The sequence below is a fragment of the Engraulis encrasicolus genome, chromosome 15 (genome assembly GCF_034702125.1).
Source record: "Engraulis encrasicolus isolate BLACKSEA-1 chromosome 15, IST_EnEncr_1.0, whole genome shotgun sequence".
Classification (NCBI taxonomy): Eukaryota; Metazoa; Chordata; class Actinopteri; order Clupeiformes; family Engraulidae; genus Engraulis; species Engraulis encrasicolus.
Window position 1 is genome coordinate 27,615,702 of NC_085871.1, and position 15,107 is coordinate 27,630,808.

Genomic DNA, 15,107 nt, shown 5'->3' on the forward strand with positions numbered 1-15,107 from the left:
TCTCACAGTTATTTTCATTGTTGGCCCAGTGTTGCGGGGTTCGAGTGGGGGTGGGGGACGGGAGGGGGGGGTTCGAACGAACCCCTCGAACCCCCCCTGGCTACGGGCCTGTTGGTGGTAAAAATCATGTTAAGTGTTTCTAATTCGAATAATTTAAGTATTAATGCAAGTTGGTCAAAAACATTGGCTATCCTTAAAGTGGGACACTTGGTTTCCTATACTCATGAACGGCCATCCGGGTACTTTGCTCTTAAATTTGCGTTACGCTAGCCTAGCGCAGCCAGACCCTTACAGCAAAAAGCTGTACCAGGGTCTAGGAGGGCTGGGCGGCAGTGTGGGCGGGATAAACTGTTGCTTCAGCACTCAACGCCACGCAATTGGATGGCAAACAACCGATCCCCACACACTTCTGTGTAACATCACAGCTCTCTTGTGAAGCGGCAACTCCGAGCCGTCGTAGCAGTGAATGCGTGTGATCACCACAGCCACAAACAAGTTTCCTAATAAATCGTGTTTTCACTTACATAGTTCAAAAATGCCTCGTTTTCAACCACACGGCCCTCCTTGATCAACCAGCGAAATGTTGAGCAATTTGGGGCTTGTTAAATGGTTATATTTATGATTGTTGTCAACATGGCATGTTCGGTGTTAGCTAGCTAGCTGTATACCCATAACGGCTGGATACCTAGCTCTGTGTAATTGACGACAGATTGGCTAGCCGCTAGCTCGGTAGACTAGGTGTCATTCCCATCTATTTAGTAAGCGACTTACAGACTTTCAAAGCTCCCAAATGTCTCTTTTTTAATGACATGGATCTTATTAGAATTTGGGGCAGGCATATAATACAAGGCTGGATACCTAGCTCTGTGTTATTGGCGACAGGTTAGCTAGCCAGCGAGGGCCCCTTTGTAGGTGGAGCGGCAACTTCGAGCCGTCGTAGCAGTGAATGCGTGTGATGACCACAGCCACAAACAAGTGTCCTAATAAATCGTGTTTTCACTTATACAGTTCAAAAATGCCTCGTTTTCAACCACATGGCCCCCCTTGATCAACCAGCGAAATGTTGAGCCATTTGGGGCTTGTTAAATGGTTATATTTATGATTGTTGTCAACATGGCATGTTCGGTGTAAGCTAGCTAGCTGTATACCCATAACTAACTAGCTCTGTGTTATTGACGACAGGTTAGCTAGCCACTAGCTTGGTAGACTATGTCATTCCCATCTATTTAGTAAGCTACTCAAAGACTTTCAAAGCTCCCAAATGTCTCGTTTTTAATGGCATGTGTCTTATTAGAAATTCGGGCAGAAATTTCACTCTACACCTACAGTAGTGATCTGATAATAGCGTGTGACTATCTGGTTCTGTAAAATGCTCAACTTAGCCTACCGAGCTAGTTTAAAACATCGACTGATCAAATGGTAATGTGTTGTGGTCTATTTGTGTCCGATAAGTTCATGGTGTATTATTACATCAATCCATGTCAGACACGAAATGTATTATCATCCAGGCTTTTTAAATTAAGTCAACACTTTCGTGCTGTACGTAGCACGGACGGACACCATGCTTCTTCTTAGAAAGTTTCCTGTTTACTAAGTAGCCCGGCCCCCCTCGCGATTTGATTGGCCCTGTCATCGGATAACTTTCAGCCTCGCAAAACGACCGGGGTCCGCTAGACTGCCCCCGGGAGCAAATTCAATTTGCGGTCGCTAGGGGCGTCTAGATTTCTAGGCTAGCGTTACGCCCCTTTATGGGTGAAAACAAACCGAATGTCTCATTGACATCGGCTAGCCTAAATGAACACATTCCATGCTTCAGCCACGGCTGTTTGGCTATATTATTTGAACAGCCGGCAACACAACACGTTTTCGGCATGTTGCGCGTGAACAACGCTAGTCTACAGGTCCGTATCTGTCGTTTATTAAATCCCAACATCACCAATTGACTTGCATGGGTTGTTTTCATGGAAAACGTCACGCCGTTCATGAGTATCGTGGGACAGTATATATTAAAAGGTCTCTAAAACATGTTTGTGTAAAATATTAGTCCAAAATGTTATCTGCCCCACTTAGAGACATATCACCTACACATTTAGAGCATGTTTTATAAATTATTTTTACTGTCTTTTATTGGTAAATATGACTGAAACTGTTTGAACCCATTGCACACAATTGGCTGCTTGAACATGGCTGCTCTTTTTGAGGAAAGAACTTCCGGTTTTTGGACCCAAATGTTGTGCTGATAGCTTTGCTCTAATAGATAAGTCCAGACAGACTGAAATACAACTTTGATATAGATTTAAATATCCATTGTTTTATGTGGACATGGTGATGACTTCATAGTAATTGTTTGACTTATTAAATTACGACTTTTACAACTGTCCCTATAGGCAAATGTTGTGTCCCACTGTAGGGACCCACATCCTAAAGTGGAACACACTAATAAGATGGTTTAAAATAAAATATTACATTATTTTATATACACCACACATACTTTTCTGATGAACATATACCTACCCAGCATATTTATAAAAAAAAATGGCAATGTTGTTTTGATTGGAATTGATTTATACCCAAAATGCAGATTTGGCCAAATGCTATGTGATTTGCCATTTGAGGGTCTTCACCCAGGGTCCTTCTTCTTTGGCTGTAACCCCTCCATGGAGTATTACTATACATATACTAAATCATGATATTATGTTAACAGGATGATAGGGCTTTTATTTGGTTATAGTTTTGTTAACATTTACCAACGTGGGGCAAAGCTACACCCCTTAAACCTTAAGGTGTCCCACATTAGGCATCGTCCCACATTAGGGCATTCTACCCGATATAAACTATTCATTGCATGACAGATTACGTGAACATATAGCGCATATATTTAGGTATTAGACAAATTATACACCAATCACCCATATGTCGACTACAAACTATACAAACATTATTATTAATTTCCTATCCATTCTATTTTCATCTTATTTTTTATGTTAAATATTTAAGTTTAAATGTTCAGTTGTTATTTATTAATTAATAATTTTATTGTTACTAGTTCATGTTACTGTCTCGCACTTTAATGACCGTCTGTAAATGTCAGTGCAGTGTATGTCTCTATGTCCTGGCATGGTGAGTGTGTGTACGAGAGAGAGAAACGTAATTACATTTTCCTTGATTTCATGACCTATGTATATGAAGAAAGTGACAATAAAAGCTGACTTGACTTGACTTGATTGCCTGGAAGGGAGGAAAAAGATCCTGGTTTATAATGGTGTGTGTGTGTGTGTGTGTGTGCGTGCGTGCGTGCGTGCGTGCGTGCGCGCGCGCGCGTGTGTGTGTGTGTGAGTGTGTGCACATGTGCATTATGTACCTTTTTCTGTTCATGTTCATCACAGTTCTCCAGAAATCTGATGAGGCAATAGTGCTGTGCTGTGTACAGGATGTTTCAAGTTTCAACCTCCTTAAAAATATGTGCAAAAAATCAAGATGTGTATGTTCCAACAGTTTTGCAAGGCACTGCTAAAGACCTCAGGTGACTGCATGATGAATCAATCACACAGCAAAGTTTGGATTTGGACTACAGAGAGTAACCTTGGGGGCTGTTGGGACATCTATATGCATATTATCATTTCCTGTCTTACAAAAGTGTTCTGTTAGACACTTCTTAAGAAAGGCTTGTTGCACAATGCGTACTCTGTGGTTGTTCTTTGCATTGAGAATTATTGCGGTTAGGAATTAGCAATGGTACAGTAAGTAAGGGGATAAGGTACGTTCTACTCTGTTGTGATGCAACCAGGCACATGCACTCCAATACGGCAGGGGAGGCACTGCCTCACCAGCCCCATGAGAATGATGAGATGCAGTAAATATTAATAATAGTAACAATAACAGCTATTGTTTTCGAGCATCTGCACCATAACTACCATTTGAGTAGTATTTGAACAGTTTCACTCATTTTCAATCATTTTCGTGGCCAAAATCGTAATATTTGCCCATTTCATGTCAAATTGCTCCGAATACGCTGAATTTGGGGCAATTCTGAATTTGCCTCACCCAGGATTGTGCAATCCCTCGTTAACAAGCTTGAGCGCATGCGCCATTTTGCTCGTTCTGTGAATGCAACCTGGTAATATTGTATTAAACGTTTTTATACACTTAATAGAAGTATGTATGGTGTTCCCTCATTTTCCTGATAATTTTTTACTATTTTCTATGCGTGGTTATCATTTCTTTACTCTGAACGCTTTGGCATAACGCCCACTGAAAGATACAGTCGTGCGGCGAGCAGTCGTTCTGGCATTGAGAGGCTTGCTGGCCAGTTACGTCATAGCGAATCTGAAGTTCACAATACAGTCAGTCGGTGTTGTTGGCTAGCTTGTTCACTTTGACTGCTACAAGTGGATTTCATAACGAAACTAAGAGCATTCTCAAAGTTGGATTTCCAAGGGGAAAATATGTGATAAAGAATGGATGACCGACAGAGCTGAAGGGTTTGCTACTGCAGGTGACCGGTCAGAAGATTAGAACTACCCGATCATTTCAAAGTGAGTGGTACAACAGAAAAGATTTTTTGTTTCCCCTGTGTCTTGTTTGCAACCGGCGAGAATGTGTGGAAGACCATTCGCATGGGATTTTACGACTTAACAATTTACTAAGGAGCCTCTCGAAACACAAATCCTCGCGGCTACTCATATTCAATGCCAAATTGCTTTGGAGACGTTTGGGGCGTCTGGAATAGATGTGGCTTTGGATGAACAGCACTGGCTAAAGTAACGTTAGCATGCACAACGCCAAAGTGAATGAGAACCGTGAAAGAGCAGCGCATGGACCTGATGTACGAGTAAAGGTAAGACCAGTGTTTCCTATGAGTGAAGGCTGTGTTTGTGAGACCCGTGGGGAGAGAGAGAATCCGCCGTGATTCTGTCCGGTGTGGTAGCTTTTGTGACATGCACCGGATTCTCATGTGCCCTGTAACTGTTTGTAAAGTTGAGCACAGGGTACCGTTGAGTTAAATCAAATATACCCGTGTAACAACAAGACTCTGATCTAATTCCAAAGTGTAGGCATAACATAAATGACAGTCCCAAAATATTTGGTGACCATATCGAAGCTCTGTATGTTGACATTCGCTTCCTATCACACCTTTGTCCCACATCGCTTGCCGTAGCCTCGTACAAGTAGATGTACATTTGCACGAGTGTGTATCACAAAAGCTATTGTTGCACACTTGAATGAAAGAATGTCCTCAAGTGTGTGTTGAGTTTCCATGGGTTCGCTCGTTGTTTATTTACATTTTCCTCAGCTCAATAATACAGCTTCAGTGTAACCGCTGCCTTCAGGATTATAACAACAACTGTCACTTCTAGGTTTCGTTCTACTCACGTGACCTTAGTCACTGGCTACTGAACTCATAAGCTGGTCCTATGATGCCATCTACTGGCGAAAACGTGCAACAGCACGATTCAAGTAAAACAACTTCTGATAGGACAACAAAAAGACAGAGAATGAGAATCAGGGAATAATAAGGGAATAACAAAAAGACAAAAATGGGGGGTCCACTACACTATCACACCGGTTTGTTCGCCGTGGTGCTCAGCGGTCTATATGACACCATGTTTTGAATCCTGTGTGTGTGTGTTTCATTGAGCATCCGCCGTGATGCTCCTGTTTGACCACATTGGTGCTGTGTGGTTTATGTGAGACCACTGTTTGAATCCTGTGTGTGTGTGTGTGTGTGAGAGTGAGAGATCTAATAAAAAAAATTCTATGGAAATGCAGCATGTTTTATTACGTAGGCCTACCTTATGTTAAGAAAGCTTTGACATATGAAACTTGTCGGTAGGCCTATTTGGTAAATTTACTAAAATGTACTTGTAGTATTATATATTTGAAAATCTGATATTGGAAAAGTCAGTGCCTCACCAGCCATAAAGTTGACCGCACGTCACTGGATGCAACGGCGGGGGGCGGGACGTCGCCATGTTGGCGGCGGAAGTAGGCAGTAGAGTGCCTTTTTCCATGCTTCTCTATGTGCGACTTAAAGCAATGTACCTCAGAAGCAATTCATGCCATGCATGCTCTGTTTCTTTCAAACGATAGTTTCCCGTCCCTTTCAAACCACCCCGGTATTCTTTTTTGACTTACCCCTTGTTTTAAAGTGTTATTAAAATAGTTTAAATGACCAATGAGCGCTGTTATCTGGGTTGATTGACAGTTGACATTCTTTAGAATTATTTTTTGATTGACAGGGCGTCGTCAAGGAGACGTTCGACTCAGTCAGTCCCGCGCCGGTGTCGTGCCAAAAAGTCCCTCCAGGGAAGTCCCTACTTTGAACAACTTCATCACGACTTTGATGGATTATTTCATTGATTCACTTTCCTAATACTTAGGTCTTGTTGTGCCTTTGGATGTATTAATCCGTATTCTGTCGGAAGCTCTGCTGTTTTGGTAAGTAAAATGAAAAAAAAAAGTACAAGAAGAGCTCTGTGGCTGTTTGACCAAAATGACTGAGGTGTACGATATGCTAGCTTGTTATTAGCTCTTGTTGATCAATATGTAAATAGAGCTCTAGCTGTGTTTGGTGTTTGGTCTGTCGATTTGTTAAGCAACTTAATTCTAAGTTGAATGTCATTCGTATTATGACCAAAGCGTGTATGTTTTGGCGTGCATCAGGTGTGTAGACACCCTCCCTCCATACCGTAATCTGCAAATAGCTCATCGTACTCCTGTCAACGTCTTCTTGGTGCAAAGATATTGCTTTCTGTAGCTAGCATGCATGGTCGTGTGTGTGTGTGTGATTTCACCAGCTGCTATGCGGTTGACTCGGAGGAGAGATAAACATAGCCCGAGAACAATATAAACCATTTGTTTAATGCATTTCGAGCACATAATAGACAACCCAGAATTGCCCCTAGCACCACTCAACTACAGGCCTGTTCAAACAAGAATTCACGACGAGACGTTGTCTGTTGTTTACATACTGTAGTTCTAGGCAATGCAAGGACCGTCTGTCCTTGCATTGCCCAGCAGCTAAGACATTCAATGCTATCGCACTTTATGGCTTTTGAGTAAAAATTCGCCTCATTAGAACCAGTTCTATAAGGACTGATGGGACATAGGATACGATGCTCTGTCTAGTCAGTTTTGCTGTTTCACTCAAAACATTGCGATCAATGCCACGTCGTCTAAATGGAAGCGGCTGGATGTATTGCGTTGTGTCGTTTGATTAGGTGTGTATCCTGCTTGTCTTTCAGAGCACTTCAGGCGTCGGTGTAACGCTCTTCGCTCAGCATCCAAACCGTGCCACCTCCACCAACAGCCAGAAGATCAGCTGTCTATGGGGCATGTGTTATCACTACCAGAGCAACGGTTAGTAATGTATCAAACATATACCTGTACTAATGGTATGCCACTGTCAAATGTTGCATGTGAAGTGAAATGCCTTACCATTAGCCTATATTCCTGGGAACATCGTGTGTGTCTCATTTGACTTATCTGTAGCTTATTATGTTGTTATAGAGGTGCCATTCCAGTGAGATTTCCACAAAGAGAAGTGTCAAGTGTCAAACAGATGCACCATGGACCCTTTCAACCTCAACACCAGTCCAACCAAGGTCAAGTAAAACATCCAGGTTAGAGGAGGAAGAGGACAGCATCACAACACCACCTGACCCCTTGATATCTGGCATTTGGAGAAAGGTAAGTGTCTTGAGCTGATCAATGTTTATAAACAGAATGTTTGGATGCACATAGGCCTAACTTGCTTTTTGTGTCGTCTGATCAGTGTTCAGCAAGTTACTGAAAAGCTGCAATACATTACCGATTACACGTTACTGTCATTTTAAAATAATCCCTCACATCATAATATTACTAAATGTATGTAGGCCATTACACTTATTTTGCATTACTTCAATTACTTTAGCCAAAATAATTGATCTGGTGATTTACAAAAGTAATGCATTACATTGTGGTTTCCGAACTTTTTTCCATGTGCACCCCCTTGTACATTTCAATGTGGTTTGCGCAACACCTAAGTGATGGTCCTCTTGTGGTAGGCCACGCACCCCCAGGGGTACTCACACCCCAGTTTGGGAAACCTGGCCGTAATTAATTACTTTTGTAATGTGTTACCCCCAACACTGCGTTTAATTTGGTGCATATTCTGTTTGTCTTTCAGGGCACATCACAGTCGTCTGTGTGACACCCCCTCGCTGCATGCCAGCACCCAAACCAAACCACCTCCACCACCGGTCAGATCATCTCGGTATGCACAGCAGTCTGAGGGGACATTAGTACATATCAATATATCAAAAACATACCTACACTACTGCTATGAGACATGTTATGTGCTTGGGAAGTGAGGAGCACTACTGCTGTTCTAAGCCTAAGCTCTCTGTATGGCTAAGGGGTGGTACGGTCATTGGCACTCGACGTCACATAGGATGTCTACCCTCGGCCTACATATTCCTGAGAACTTTGCGTGTGCCTTGTTTGGTTGCTGAAAATCAAGTCTGCACACTAAGCTCTCGTTTCACTTACTTAGTGTGATGGTATGATTCTTACATTAATTATTTTGCTATTGGATTTGTGTTTGTTACAGCTGAAGATGTGTACAGTACGCTCCTGCCTGCATCCTACCACCACAAGTTCACCCCAGAGGATCTGCTGTCGACAACCATTGTGAAATCGTTGCAATTATGAAACACACTTAATAAATGCTAGTACATCACACACATTTTGTTTCTGAATTGTTTTTCAATATTGATTAACACACTGTTGTTACAACATCTGTTTAGGTCAGGGGTGGGGAACCATGCCTCAAGGGCCGTTTACGGCCCCTCAGGCCATCTTATCCGCTACCCAATATAATTTTAATGTTGTACAGCTTTAAGTGAAATATGACATATTGTAAAGGCATCTTAGAAATTACATCAGCAATACAATTAAGTTATATTCAAGGGACCAAGAGAAGGTGGGGTCTGTTGTAAAGCTGGCCACCTTCAATATGGGCCAAAAAAGCTGGGGGAAATCCTGTTTTGTGTTCATAGTACGGCCCTTGGAGGACTTACATGGTCGTTGAAGGACTTTGAAGTGGCCACTCAAATGAAAAAGACACCCTACCCCTGGTTTAGACGAATGTCCAGACAAATGTTAAGAATTGAAGTAATGCATTTCTTAGAAGTGAGAAAGAACGTCCACATAATGATTTGCACGTTTAGAAAGCACACATGTAAGAAGACACTGAAGTCAAGATTTCACTTTTATCTGAATTTCAAGTACTCAAAATACCAGATGGTGTAATTGTCATACTGTATTACCTATAGGCGGCGCTACAGCAAGACTCTTGGGGAAGCTAAAAAAAAAAAAAATAATAATAATAAAAAGGGGGGGGCGTCATCGGAGAAACTGTTGTGGTATCAGGGTCCGGGGGCACTGAATCATTGAATCAGTCGCCACGCAAGGCCCTAACCGCGGCTTTTGATATATTATCATGACATTAGATGATGTTGAAACAAAATGATGAACAAATAAAACGGAACATTTCCATGCGCAACTACGGGTCTTCATGCTCGTGCGCCAATGGAACTGTCAAACGCGACAGGCACACACACACGCGCACACACACACACACACACTGAAGGCAGGAGAGGAAGACGGCTAGTTGCCACACCATGGACTATTATCTCGCAAAAATGTCTCGAGCAATCAAATCATACACCAGACTGACATTTTCATGCGCTAGGTCACTCTACCTCCATCAGGCCGGTATCAAAACTCGCAATCAAACTCGCAAAACTAATGACGAGGCAAAATGCGCACACACGGGGGGAGACAGGGGAGCAAAGAAGCCAGCTGATTGAGCATGGTTTACCATGCCCGAAAATATCATATGGGGCTATCATATCCAACAGACATATCAGATGTCGGTTTTGCAGCCCAAATAATACAAATATGCTGTAATTTTGAATTTCTATTTGAAGTAGCTTGTAATGTAGTTCACTACATTTTCCAGATGGCTGTAGCTAGCTTAATATGTAGCTTGTCTAGGGGAGCTAAATGTTAGCTTACTAGGTTCTACAAGTAGCTTGCGCAGCCAGACACTGTTCTCGCTGCCTCGCACTGTACACTGTTCACTCCAGTCACACGCAGATGCCCAACAAACACAAGCGAATCTACACACATCACATTACATATGGTAACTAAACCACCCGGGCAGCCCACCATGAATTCAGGAAAGGGGTGCATTTTTGAAAGTGGTGTTAGCTTGGTGACAGGATAGCACAGGTGATTTGCTTTGAACTGAAGTGATGGCTAGTTAGACGGAAGACAAGTAGACAACTACATCGATAACAACATTGACAACAACATTGCCAACAAATAGTAAACTTAGTGCTTCGGCGAGCACATCAGGGGGAAAACGGATTTCCTACCTTATTCTGTCTTGTTAATTCCTGTTACTTGAAGATAGAGGCAAAATATCCATTTAGATTCGCCAAATAGGCTATCCATTTATAGATACCTCAGTGTGGTTGAATAACGAATGCTACAAGAGGAAAATGTCAACATTGTGACCTATGACTGGTGAAAAAAACCGAATGATCTGAAAATGAAATGTAGTGGAATCCCAATTTATTCCAGAGGTCATTTTTATCGAGATATTAAACATTCCAGATTTCATTTCGTAAGCAACGAGACCGCCTAGCCGCCTGGCTCTGTTGAAGCCAGTAGAACTGACACCTGATTGGTTGACCGCAGCATGACATCGCCGCAACGAAACTAGATCTACTAACAAGGTGGATAGGCCATTCAGCAGGAAACCCTCGTTTTGGTTCATTGTGTGTGCCTGCGACATTCCATCGCTGGATATAAAAAAAATATTTTAAATGTTCATTTTATTTATTTCTTATGACAACTTTGGGGAAGCTAAGCTTTCCCTAGCCTCTTAATAGCGCCGCCCATGGTATTACCTATGCTTTAATAACTGAAAGGTTTTGGGTTGCCTACCGTTTACTTAAGTAATATGATTTAAGAATGAGAAGGGTTTTTTTTTATTCTGAATCTTCTCGAAAACTGTGGGGAGGGGGGTCATGATTGCTTGACTGCAATCTTCACTCTGGATGACAGCTTGATGATGAGGAGCCTTTCTTCAACGTCCATGGTTTGTGTCTGTCAAACAGAAAGGTTTAATTAATTGTTTTGCACGTAATTTGTAGAGGGATTTATACACGACAGCAGGGCTGTACTCAAGTCCACCTTTGTAGAGTCCAAGACAAGTCCAAGACCAGTACTAGTCAAGTCCGAGACGAGTCCGAGTCCGAAGAGGTTCGAGTCCGAGACAAGACCGAGTCCAAAAAGATTCGAGTCCAAGTCAAGTCCGAGTCACATGTCGGTCAGTGTTTGACAATGAAAAGGATGAATGTCAATAGTGTGAACCTTAGAAGATAACCTATATGGCATGGATGTGAAGACAAACTTGTTTGTTATTGGATTTCAAGCTCCACTTTATAATCTATAATGGCCAGTGTTCTAAACAAAACTTAATGACAGACCCGGCGAGTCCAAAAGCCTAATTTGGCATGACCATTGTCCGAGTCCAAGACAAGTCCGAGTCCAAACAATACCGAGTCCGAGACAAGTCCAAGTCCATAAAAAAACGGACTTGAGACCGGACTCGCGCCGAGTCCGGACTCGAGTACTACAGCCCTGCACAGCAGCTGTGAGTACATATGCTAAATGTCCGTATAAGGGGTTAACTTGGTGTGGCAGACAATGACCTAATAATATTTAACGCCAATGGTCGCAGATGTTAAAATATTCAACGTGAAACCGAACATCCAAGGGCTCTCGCCTGCACAACTTCAATGATGCTACTGAGATAGGGCCTACATTGAAGACTTGAATAATAGTTTTCGGCCAAATAATACGAAGACCCCGTGTACAGTTCAGTTTGCAACTGTACAATGTGTCTGTACATTACAACATGCCGTTACAAGGTGGTGAAGTTAAGTAAGTTAGATCTAATGCCATTTGGCTGGCTCAGGTTAGCCGCTAAGCTAAATAATATTACCGTATGATGGTTTCATAAGCCCTTCAAGATTTCGTTGGCCCTAGTACCATTACATACATTTCATATTGCTATTCTCCACACTTACCGATCACCAGTTGTATCTCAACTTGCGTTGGTGGTTTTGTGACAATCAAGGTTTTCGGTGTTGACTATTTCCACATATGAAAACTTGTTTCAATATCTTGAGACGCCATGACATATTTTCATCTAACGGCGCGGCAGCATTGGGTGGGAGGGCGGGACATATGACTTCAAGTAGGGGTTTTCGGATTGGCTGGCGCTGTCAGCGATGTTGACCTATCAGCAATGTAGCTCAACGTTGCCAAGGTGATTATTTCACTTCCGTATTTTGGAGGCGGAAGTAAATCAGCCGCGGTTGCATCAAAACCGTTGAATGGAGTTCTATGGAACCACCTTCTCCCCTTATGTAGACCTCCTTGGGAATTAGGCATGAAAATGATGCGTCCTCCCAGCTGGTTTGTCCGCCACTGGAAGGACAGTTCTGAGGAAGACAACAACTATTTTGTACAGTAAACATTAACATGTGATTGTGCTGTGACTGTTGTTTATGGAGTCTTTTCTTTACAGTAATTTACAAATAGGAGGGACAGAGACAAAGACAAAACCATGTAGTCTAATTTTAAATTATACCGTAATTGTGCTGTGACTGCTTTTATACAGGTGGGACATTTTTAGCTGTAGCTGTAGTTCACCTAAAACATCTATAAAACATGTATACACCAGCAAACAAAAACAAAGAAGCAACAAATGTCCGGCTTAAAGGATAACTTACCGTATGCCAATTTCAATAGGCTGTTTTACTGTTCAGGCTACCCTTGACTGTTGTCAATACCCAGTGATGCTGCATTTTTACGACTCAGCCCTTTCCGAGATCTGAGATATTCTAATGGGGGCAGACTTTCTTTCCATTAAAAACATTCTTAAAGGTACACTGTGCAGGAAATGGCCAGAAAAGGTACTGCAACTATGCTGCTCATTGAAACTGAGCTGCCTATTGCCAAATTTGATCTTTATATGGAAGTTTACTAAGTAATAAACAAATATTTTTTAGTATGGTCCAAGTAGAGTAATTTTTGCAGCTAAAAATGAATATTTTTGGAAATTAAAAATGGCGGACCATGGAGAAGATCCCCCTTTTCATGTATGAAAAGTGCAATTTTTCCAGTCATAATGAATACTTAGAATTTGATGGTGGTGGTAAGTATTAATGAAAAAGGTAACATTAGTGAATGGGCAGCATGAATTCTGGAAATAAATAACTAAAAATCTCACACAGTGTCCCTTTAACATAGGCCTACTCCAAATATTATCCCAAAAGGTATCGCTGTTTGTTAGTTGTCTGCCGATTGGATGTTATTGGGAATAAATCAAGATGTTTTTTTGAAATGTAAACGAACGCCTGCCCCCATTACAATGACCAGGATCTCGGAAAAGGCTGAAGGAAAAAAAAATCTCAGGTACTGACAAGTCCAGGGTGGTGTGAGCATTACATGTCGAGGTTATCCTTTAAACTGTACAACTGAGTCTCCTGGCAAAATTGATGCTGTGATAGTTGTGGGACAGTACCTACCTTAGGAACAAGATAGAGTGCAGGCATGGGCCAATGTGATACAAGTTACGTGTATATATTACTGTAACTGTGACTGTATGCAGTGTTTCACTAGGGAGCTCATTATCTTTCATTATCACATCCTTTTGCAAAAGGGAAATGAACAGCTGACAATCCTACTTTTTTATCATTGAACAACTTTTAGAACACCTAACCAAACACCCTCTACCCACCCCTGTGCTATGCTGAGATCCAGTCTGGGGTGCATTTCTCAAAAGCGTTGTTGTTAGCCTGTTAGCAACTTGGGTAGTTGCCAATGGGAAATTGCATTGAAAACAACAAAGTAGTTAACATAGTTAGCAACTATAGTTTCGAGAAATGCACCCCTGAGTTGCAATTGCTTCTGTGGAATCTGTGTTAGATCAAATGTCGATTATTCAGTATGTGTATGTGCTTTGGCCTGGAATTCAGAGTAAAAAAAGGGTGAACAGGTAAACTAAGGAAAACCTATTTCCCTGTGTGTGTGTGTGTGTGTGCGTGCGTGCGTGCGTGCGTGCGTGCCTGCCTACGTGCATGCCTGCGTGCGTGCGTGAGTGAGTGAGTGAGTGAGTGAGTGAGTGAGTGAGTGAGTGAGTGAGTGAGTGAGTGAGTGAGTGAGTGAGTGAGTGAGTGCGTGCGTGCGTGCGTGCGTGCGTGCGTGCGTGCGTGCGTGCGTGCGTGTGTGTGTCAGGGCTTGACACTGGCACCTGCCAACCGGCCAAATGCTGGTAAAACTTGGCGGTGGCTAGTAATACTTTCAGTGTCACTAGCCAATTTGGCTGGGAGCTTAGTTCTTGGTATGACATACACAACACACCGGTTATAGTAGCCTATATTCTGTTGTTTGACCTTTGTGTATCAATAGTTTGTATTTAAATTCAAGAAAAAGCTCAGTAACTCAGTTTCTATGTGCTTGATATAATTCCATGTGGAAAGCTATTACAGTTTTTCTCAATTGCTTTAACACAGTTTTTGAAACTGACTCACACAAAGTCGTCATGACCACTATTTCAGCAAATCAAAAGACACGTTGTGCATATGTGTTAACACATTCTCATTGACTTGACACATTTTCCATTCATATAACGCAATTTTTGCTGAACAGTTAACGCATTTGCCATTTAAGTAGTATGCATTTCATTGTTTAAGCTCTGAAAGCCATACAGACAAAATCTTTTCCTGACTTTTAGAAATTACCCCAGTTGTATGAATGCACCGGAGCACCTATTTGACACTGCCTCTCAAAAATCTTAATTTAGCAATCAGTCTATATACGCAGTCTTATTTGTAAGTTATTTTAGTCATTGTAGTACATTCTTGTACTGCAACAACATACCTGTAGGCTATATTTTACTTTACACATATTTTCTGTAATACAGTTATCAGACAATTTTTTCGGAAAAAAACAAAAAACAAAAAAAAACAACAATTACATCAAAG

The 15,107-nt window shown here is 41.8% G+C and overlaps 1 long non-coding RNA gene across 1 annotated transcript; it reads left to right on the forward strand.

The window, feature by feature from the left end:
- Positions 1-5,963: 5,963 nt before the first annotated feature.
- On the forward strand, positions 5,964-8,916 carry LOC134464548 (uncharacterized). The gene is made up of 4 exons (XR_010037936.1): positions 5,964-7,359; positions 7,510-7,689; positions 8,168-8,254; positions 8,591-8,916. It is a non-coding gene; the product is annotated as an uncharacterized LOC134464548 (long non-coding RNA).
- The last annotated feature ends 6,191 nt before the right edge of the window (positions 8,917-15,107 follow it).